The sequence below is a fragment of the Schistocerca gregaria genome, unplaced genomic scaffold, assembly GCF_023897955.1.
Source record: "Schistocerca gregaria isolate iqSchGreg1 unplaced genomic scaffold, iqSchGreg1.2 ptg000422l, whole genome shotgun sequence".
NCBI lineage: Eukaryota > Metazoa > Arthropoda > Insecta > Orthoptera > Acrididae > Schistocerca > Schistocerca gregaria.
The window spans coordinates 1,238,878-1,246,977 of NW_026061853.1; positions in this window are offsets into that span (position 1 = coordinate 1,238,878).

Here is an 8,100-nt window from a genome sequence, read left to right on the forward strand (position 1 = left end):
AGTCATTAACCGATACCTAAAACTTTAATTGTACTACCTCTTACTGGCTATTACATCAACTTAGAAGCTTCATCTGTGTTCTACTATGGTGCTTTTATTGTGTCCGCATACCGCAGCACGCGACATAGCTTTGCAGACGATAAGTACAACTTTTTCAGAGAGAAGAGCGGCCAATGTGACGATCTGGCTTTAAGTCGATTCGATAACAAATGACGAAAACGGACGGATTTCTCAGGTTTTTACTACATATGAAGACTTTCCACATTCTCCCGTGCAACTCGGCTGCTAGTCCTCCTTTCATGCAGAATCTTAAGGTCCTAGCTCATGTCCAAGGTACCAAAGCCAGCAAATAAGTCAATAATCGATACCAAAAACTTGAATTCTACTACTTTTTCCTGGCTATTACATCAACTTAGAAGCTTCATCTGTGTTCTACTATGGTGCTTTTAGTGTCTCCGCATACCGCAGCACGCGACATAGCTTTGCAGACGATAAGTACAACCGTTTCAGAGAGAAGAGCGGCCAATGTGACGATCTGGCTCTTTGTCGATTCGATAACAAATGACGAAAACGGACGGATTTCTCAGGTTTTTACTACATATGAACACTTTTCACATTCTCCCGTGCAACTCGGCTGCTAGTCCTCCTTTCATGCAGAATCTTAAGGTCCTAGCTCATGTCCAAGGCACCAAAGCCAGCTAAAAAGTCAATAATCGAAACCTAAAACTTGAATTGGACTACTTCTTACTCGCTATTACATCAACTTAGAAGCTTAATCTGCGTCCTACTATGGTGCTTTTCCTGTTTCCGCCTACGGCAACACGCGACATAGCTTTGCAGACGATAAGTACAACCGTTTCAGAGAGAAGAGCGGCCAATGTGACGATCTGGCTTTAAGACGATTCGATAACAAATGACGAAAACAGACGGATTTCTCAGGTTTTTTCTACATATGAACACTTTCCACATTTTCCCCTGCAACTCGGCTGCTAGTCCTCCTTTCATGCAGAATCTTAAGGTCCTAGCTCATGTCCAAGGCACCAAAGCCATCTAAAAAGTCAATAATCGATACCTAAAACATGAATTGTACTACTTCTTACTGGCTATTACATCAAGTTAGAAGCTTCATCTGTGATCTCATATGGTGCTTTTAGTGTCTCCACATACCGCAGCACGTGACATAGCTTTGTAGACGATAAGTACAACCGTTTCAGAGAGAAGAGCGGCCAATGTGACGATCTGACTTTAAGTCGATTCGATAACAAATGACGAAAACGGACGGATTTCTCAGGTTTTTATTACATATGAACACTTTTCACATTCTCCCGTGCAACTCGGCTGCTAGTCCTCCTTTCATGCAGAATCTTAAGGTCCTAGCTCATGTCCAAGGCACCAAAGCTAGCTAAAAAGTCAATAATCGATACCTAAAACTTGAATTGGATTACTTCTTACTTCCTATTACATCAACTTAGATGCTTCATCTGTGTTCTACTATGGTGCTTTTAGTGTCTCCACATACCGCAGCACGCGACATAGCTTTGCAGACGATAAGTACAACCGTTTGATAGAGAAGAGCGGCCAATGTGACGATCTGGCTTTAAGTCGATTCGATAACAAATGACGAAAACGGATGGATTTTTAAGGTTTTTACTACATATGAACACTTTTCACATTCTCCCGTGCAACTCGGCTGCTAGTCCTCCTTTCATGCAGAATCTTAAGGTCCTAGCTCATGTCCAAGGCACCACAGCCAGCTAAAAAGTCAATAATCGATACCTAAAACTAGAATTGTACTACTTCTTACCGGCTATTACATCAACTTAGGAGCTTCATCTGTGTTCTACTATGGTGCTTTTCCGTTTCCGCCTACGGCAACAAGCGACATAGCTTTGCAGACGATAAGTACAACCGTTTCCGAGAGTAGAGCGGCCAATGTGACGATCTGGCTTTAAGTCGATTCGATAACAAATGACGAAAACGGACGGATTTCTCAGGTTTTTACTTCATATGAACACTTTTTACATTCTCCCCTGCAACTCGGCCGCTAGTCAACCTTTCATGCAGAATCTTAAGGTCCTAGCTCATGTCCAAGGCACCAAAGCCAGCTAAAAAGTCAATAATCGATACCTAAAACTTCAATTGTACTACTTCTTACTGGCTATTACATCAACTTAGAAGCTTCATCTGTGTTCTACTATGGTGATTTTAGTCTCTCCGCATACCGCAGGACGCGACATAGCTTTGCAGACGATAAGTACAAGCGTTTCAGAGAGAAGAGCGGCCAATGTGACGATCTGGCTTTAAGTCGATTCGATAACAAATGACGAAAACGGACCGATTTCTCAGGTTTTTACTACATATGAACACTTTTCACATTCTCCCTTGCAACTCGGCTGCTAGTCCTCCTTTCATGCAGAATCTTAAGGTCCTAGCTCATGACCAAGGCACCAAAGCCAGCTAAAAAGTCAATAATCAATACCTAAAACTTGAATTGTACTACTTCTTCCTGGCTATTACATCAACTTAGAAGCTTCATCTGTGTTCTACTACGGTGCTTTTAGTTTCTCCGCATACCGCAGCACGCGACATAGTTTTGCAGACGATAAGTACAACCGTTTCAGAGAGAAGAGCGGCCAATGTGACGATCTGGCTTTAAGTCGATTCGATAACAAATGACGAAAATGGACGGATTTCTCAGGTTTTTACTACATATGAACACTTTTCACATACTCCCGTGCAACGCGCCCGCTAGTCCTCGTTTCATGCAGAATCATAAGGACCTAGCTCATGTCCAAGGCACCAATGCCAGCTAAAAAGTCAATAATCGATACCTAAATCTTGAATTGGACTACTTCTTACTGGCTATTACATCAACTTAGAAGCATCATTTGTGTTCTACTATGGTGCTTTTAATGTCTCCGCATATCGCAGCACGCGACATAGCTTTGTAGACGATAAGTACAACCGTTTCAGAGAGAAGAGCGGCCAATGTGACGATCTGGCTTTAAGTCGATTCGATAACAAATGACGAAAACGGACGGATTTCTCAGGTTTTTACTACATATGAACACTTTTCACATTCTCCCGTGCAACTCGGCTGCTAGTCCTGCCTCATGCAAAATCTTAAGTTCCTAGCTCGTGTCCAAGGCACCAAAGAAGGGTAAAAAGTCAATAACCGATACCTAAAACTTTAATTGTACTACTTCTTACTGGCTATTACATCAACTTAGAAACTTCATCTGTGTTCTACTATGGTGCTTTTAGTGTCTCCGCATACCGCAGCACGCGACATAGCTTTGCAGACGATAAATACAACCGTTTCCGAGAGCAGAGCGGCCAATGTGACGATCTGGCTTTAAGTCGATTCGATAACAAATGACGAAAACGGACGGATTTCTCAGTTTTTACTTCATATGAACACTTTTTACATTCTCCCCTGCAACTCGGCTGCTAGTCCTCCTTTCATGCAGAATCTTAAGGTCCTAGCTCATGTCCAAGGCACCAAAGCCAGCTAAAAAGTCAATAATCGATACCTAATACTTGAATTGTACTACTTCTTACTGGCTATTACATCAACTTAGAAGGTTCATCTGAGTTCTACTATGGTGCTTTTAGTGTCTCCGCATACCGCAGCACGCGACATAGCTTTGCAGACGATAAGTACAAGTGTTTCAGAGAAAAGAGCGGCCAATGTGACGATCTGGCTTTAAGTCGATTCGATAACAAATGACGAAAACGGACGGATTTCTCAGGTTTTTACTACATATGAACACTTTTCACATTCTCCCTTGCAACTCGGCTGCTAGTCCTCCTTTCAAGCAGAATCTTAAGGTCTTAGCTCATGTCCAAGGCACCAAAGCCAGCTAAAAAGTCAATAATCAATACCTAAAACTTGAATTGTACTACTTCTTACTGGCTATTACATCAACGTAGATGCTTCATCTGTGTTCTACTATGGTGCTTTTAGCGTCTCCGCATACCGCAGCACGCGACATAGCTTTGCAGACGATAAGTACAACCGTTTCAGAGAGAAGAGCGGCCAATGTGACGATCTGGCTTTAAGTCGATTCGATAACAAATGACGAAAAAGGACGGATTTCTCAGGGTTTTAATACATATGAACACTTTTCACATTCTCCCGTGCAACTGGGCTGCTAGTCCTCCTTTTATGCATAATATTAAAGTCCTAGCTCATGTCCAAGGCACCAAAGCCAGCTAAAAAGTCAATAAACGATACCTAAAACTTGAATGGCATTACTTCTTACTGGCTATTACAGCAACTTAGAAGTTTCATCTGTGTTCTACTATGGTGCTTTTAGAGCCTCCGCATACCGCAGCACGCGACATAGCTTTGCAGACAATAAGTACAACCGTTTCCGAGGGCAGAGCGGCCAATGTGACGATCTGGCTTTAAGTCGATTCGATAACAAATGACGAAAACGGACGGATTTCTCAGGTTTTTACTTCATATGAACACTTTTTACATTCTCCCCTGCAACTCGGCTGCTAGTCCTCCTTTCATGCAGAATCTTAAGGTCCTAGCTCATGTCCAAGGCACCAAAGCCAGCTAAACAGTCAATAATCAATACCTAAAACTTGAATTGTACTACTTCTTCCTGGCTATTACATCAACTTAGAAGCTTCATCTGTGTTCTACTACGGTGCTTTTAGTTTATCCGCATACCGCAGCACGCGACATAGTTTTGCAGACGATAAGTACAACCGTTTCAGAGAGAAGAGCGGCCAATGTGACGATCTGGCTTTAAGTCGATTCGATAACAAATGACGAAAATGGACGGATTTCTCAGGTTTTTACTACATATGAACACTTTTCACATACTCCCGTGCAACGCGGCCGCTAGTCCTCGTTTCATGCAGAATCATAAGGTCCTAGCTCATGTCCAAGGCACCAAAGCCAGCTAAAAAGTCAATAATCGATACCTAAATCTTGAATTGGACTACTTCTTACTGGCTATTACATCAACTTAGAAGCATCATTTGTGTTCTACTATGGTGCTTTTAGTGTCTCCGCATATCGCAGCACGCGACATAGCTTTGTAGACGATAAGTACAACCGTTTCAGAGAGAAGAGCGGCCAATGTGACGATCTGGCTTTAAGTCGATTCGATAACAAATGACGAAAACGGACCGATTTCTCAGGTTTTTACTACATACGAACACTTTTCACATTCTCCCTTGCAACTAGGCTGCTAGTCCTCCTTTCATGCAGAATCTTAAGGTCCTAGCTCATGTCCAAGGCACCAAAGCCAGCTAAAAAGTCAATAATCAATACCTAAAACTTGAATTGTACTACTTCTTCCTGGCTATTACGTCAACGTAGAAGCTACATCTGTGTTCTACTACGGTGCTTTTAGTTTCTCCACATACCGCAGCTCGCGACATAGTTTTGCAGACGATAAGTACAACCGTTTCAGAGAGAGATGAGCGGCCATTGTGACGATCTGGCTTTAAGTCGATTCGATAACAAATGACGAAAACGGACGGATTTCTCAGGTTTTTACTACATATGAACGCTTTTCACATTCTCCCGTGCAACTCGGCTGCTAGTCCTCCTTTCATGCAGAATCATAAGGTCCTAGCTCATGTCCAAGGCACCAAAGCTAGCTAAATGTCAATAATCGATACCTAAAACTTGAATTGTACTACTTCTTACTGGCTATTACATCAACTTAGAAGCTTCATCTGTGTTCTACTATGGTGCTTTTAGTGTCTCCGCATAACGCAGCACGCGACATAGCTTTGCAATCGATAAGTACAACCGTTTCAGAGTGAAGAGCGGCTAATGTGACGATCTGGCTTTAAGACGATTCGATAACAAATGACGAAAACGGACGGATTTCTCGGGTTTTTACTACATATAAACACTTTTCAAATTCTCCCATGCAAATCGGCTGCTAGTCCTCCTTTCATGCAGAATGTTAAGGTCCTAGCTCATGTCCAAGGCACCAAAGCCAGCTAAAAAGTCAATAGTCGATACCTAAAACTTGAATTGTACTACTTCATCCTGGCTATTACGTCAAATTAGAAGCTTCATCTGTGTTCTACTATGGTGCTTTTATTGTCTCCGCATACCGCAGCATGTGACATAGCTTTGCAGACTATTAGTACAACCGTTTCAGAGAGAAGAGCGGCCAATGTGACGATCTGGCTTTAAGTCGATTCGATAACAAATGACGAAAACGGACGAATTTCTTAGGTTTTTACTACATAAGAACACTTTTCACATTCTCCCGTGCAACTCGGCTGCTAGTCCTCCTTTCATGCTGAATCTTAAGGTCCTAGCTCATGTCCAAGGCACCAAAGCCAGCTAAAAAGTCAATAATTAATACCTAAAACTTGAATTGTACTACTTCTTACTGGCTATTACATCAACTTAGAAGCTTCATCTGTGTTCTACTATGCTGCTTGTAGTGTCTCAGCATACCGCAGCATGCGACATAGCTTTGCAGACGATAAGTACAATCGTTTCAGAGAGAAGAGCGGCCAATGTGACGATCTGGCTTTAAGTCGATTCGAAAACAAATGACGAAAACGGACGAATATCTCAGGTTTTTACTACTTATGAACACTTTTCACATTCTCCCGTGCAACTCGGCTGCTAGTCCTGCCTCATGCAAAATCTTAAGTTCCTAGCTCGTGTCCAAGGCACCAAAGAAGGGTAAAAAGTCAATAACCGATACCTAAAACTTTAATTGTACTACTTCTTACTGGCTATTACATCAACTTAGAAACTTCATCTGTGTTCTACTATGGTGCTTGTAGTGTCTCCGCATACCGCAGCACGCGACATAGCTTTGCAGACGATAAGTACAACCGTTTCAGAGAGAAGAGCGGCCAATGTGACGATCTGACTTTAAGTCGATTCGATAACAAATGACGAAAACGGACGGATGTCTCAAGTTTTTAATACATATGAACACTTTTCACATTCTCCCGTGCTACTGGGCTCCTAGTCCTCCTTTTATGCAGAATCTTAAAGTCCTAGCTCATGTCCAAGGCACCAAAGCCAGCTAAAAAGTCAATAATCGATACCTAAAACTTGAATGGTATTACTTCTTACTGGCTATTACAGCAACTTAGAAGTTTCGTCTGTGTTCTACTATGGTGCTTTTAGAGCCTCCGCATACCGCAGCACGCGACATAGCTTTGCAGACGATAAATACAACCGTTTCCGAGAGCAGAGCGGCCAATGTGACGATCTGGCTTTAAGTCGATTCGATAACAAATGACGAAAACGGACGGATTTCTCAGTTTTTACTTCATATGAACACTTTTTACATTCTCCCCTGCAACTCGGCTGCTAGTCCTCCTTTCATGCAGAATCTTAAGGTCCTAGCTCATGTCCAAGGCACCAAAGCCAGCTAAAAAGTCAATAACCGATACCTAAAACTTGAATTGTACTACTTCTTACTGGCTATTACATCAACTTAGAAGGTTCATCTGAGTTCTACTATGGTGCTTTTAGTGTCTCCGCATACCGCAGCACGCGACATAGCTTTGCAGACGATAAGTACAAGTGTTTCAGAGAAAAGAGCGGCCAATGTGACGATCTGGCTTTAAGTCGATTCGATAACAAATGACGAAAACGGACGGATTTCTCAGGTTTTTACTACATATGAACACTTTTCACATTCTCCCTTGCAACTCGGCTGCTAGTCCTCCTTTCATGCAGAATCTTAAGGTCTTAGCTCATGTCCAAGGCACCAAAGCCAGCTAAAAAGTCAATAATCAATACCTAAAACTTGAATGGTATTACTTCTTACTGGCTATTACAGCAACTTAGAAGTTTCATCTGTGTTCTACTATGGTGCTTTTAGAGCCTCCGCATACCGCAGCACGCGACATAGCTTTGCAGACAATAAGTACAACCGTTTCCGAGAGCAGAGCGGCCAATGTGACGATCTGGCTTTAAGTCGATTCGATAACAAATGACGAAAACGGACGGATTTCTCAGGTTTTTACTTCATATGAACACTTTTTACATACTCCCCTGCAACTCGGCTGCTAGTCCTCCTTTCATGCAGAATCTTAAGGTCCTAGCTCATGTCCAAGGCACAAAAGCCAGCTAAAAAGTCAATA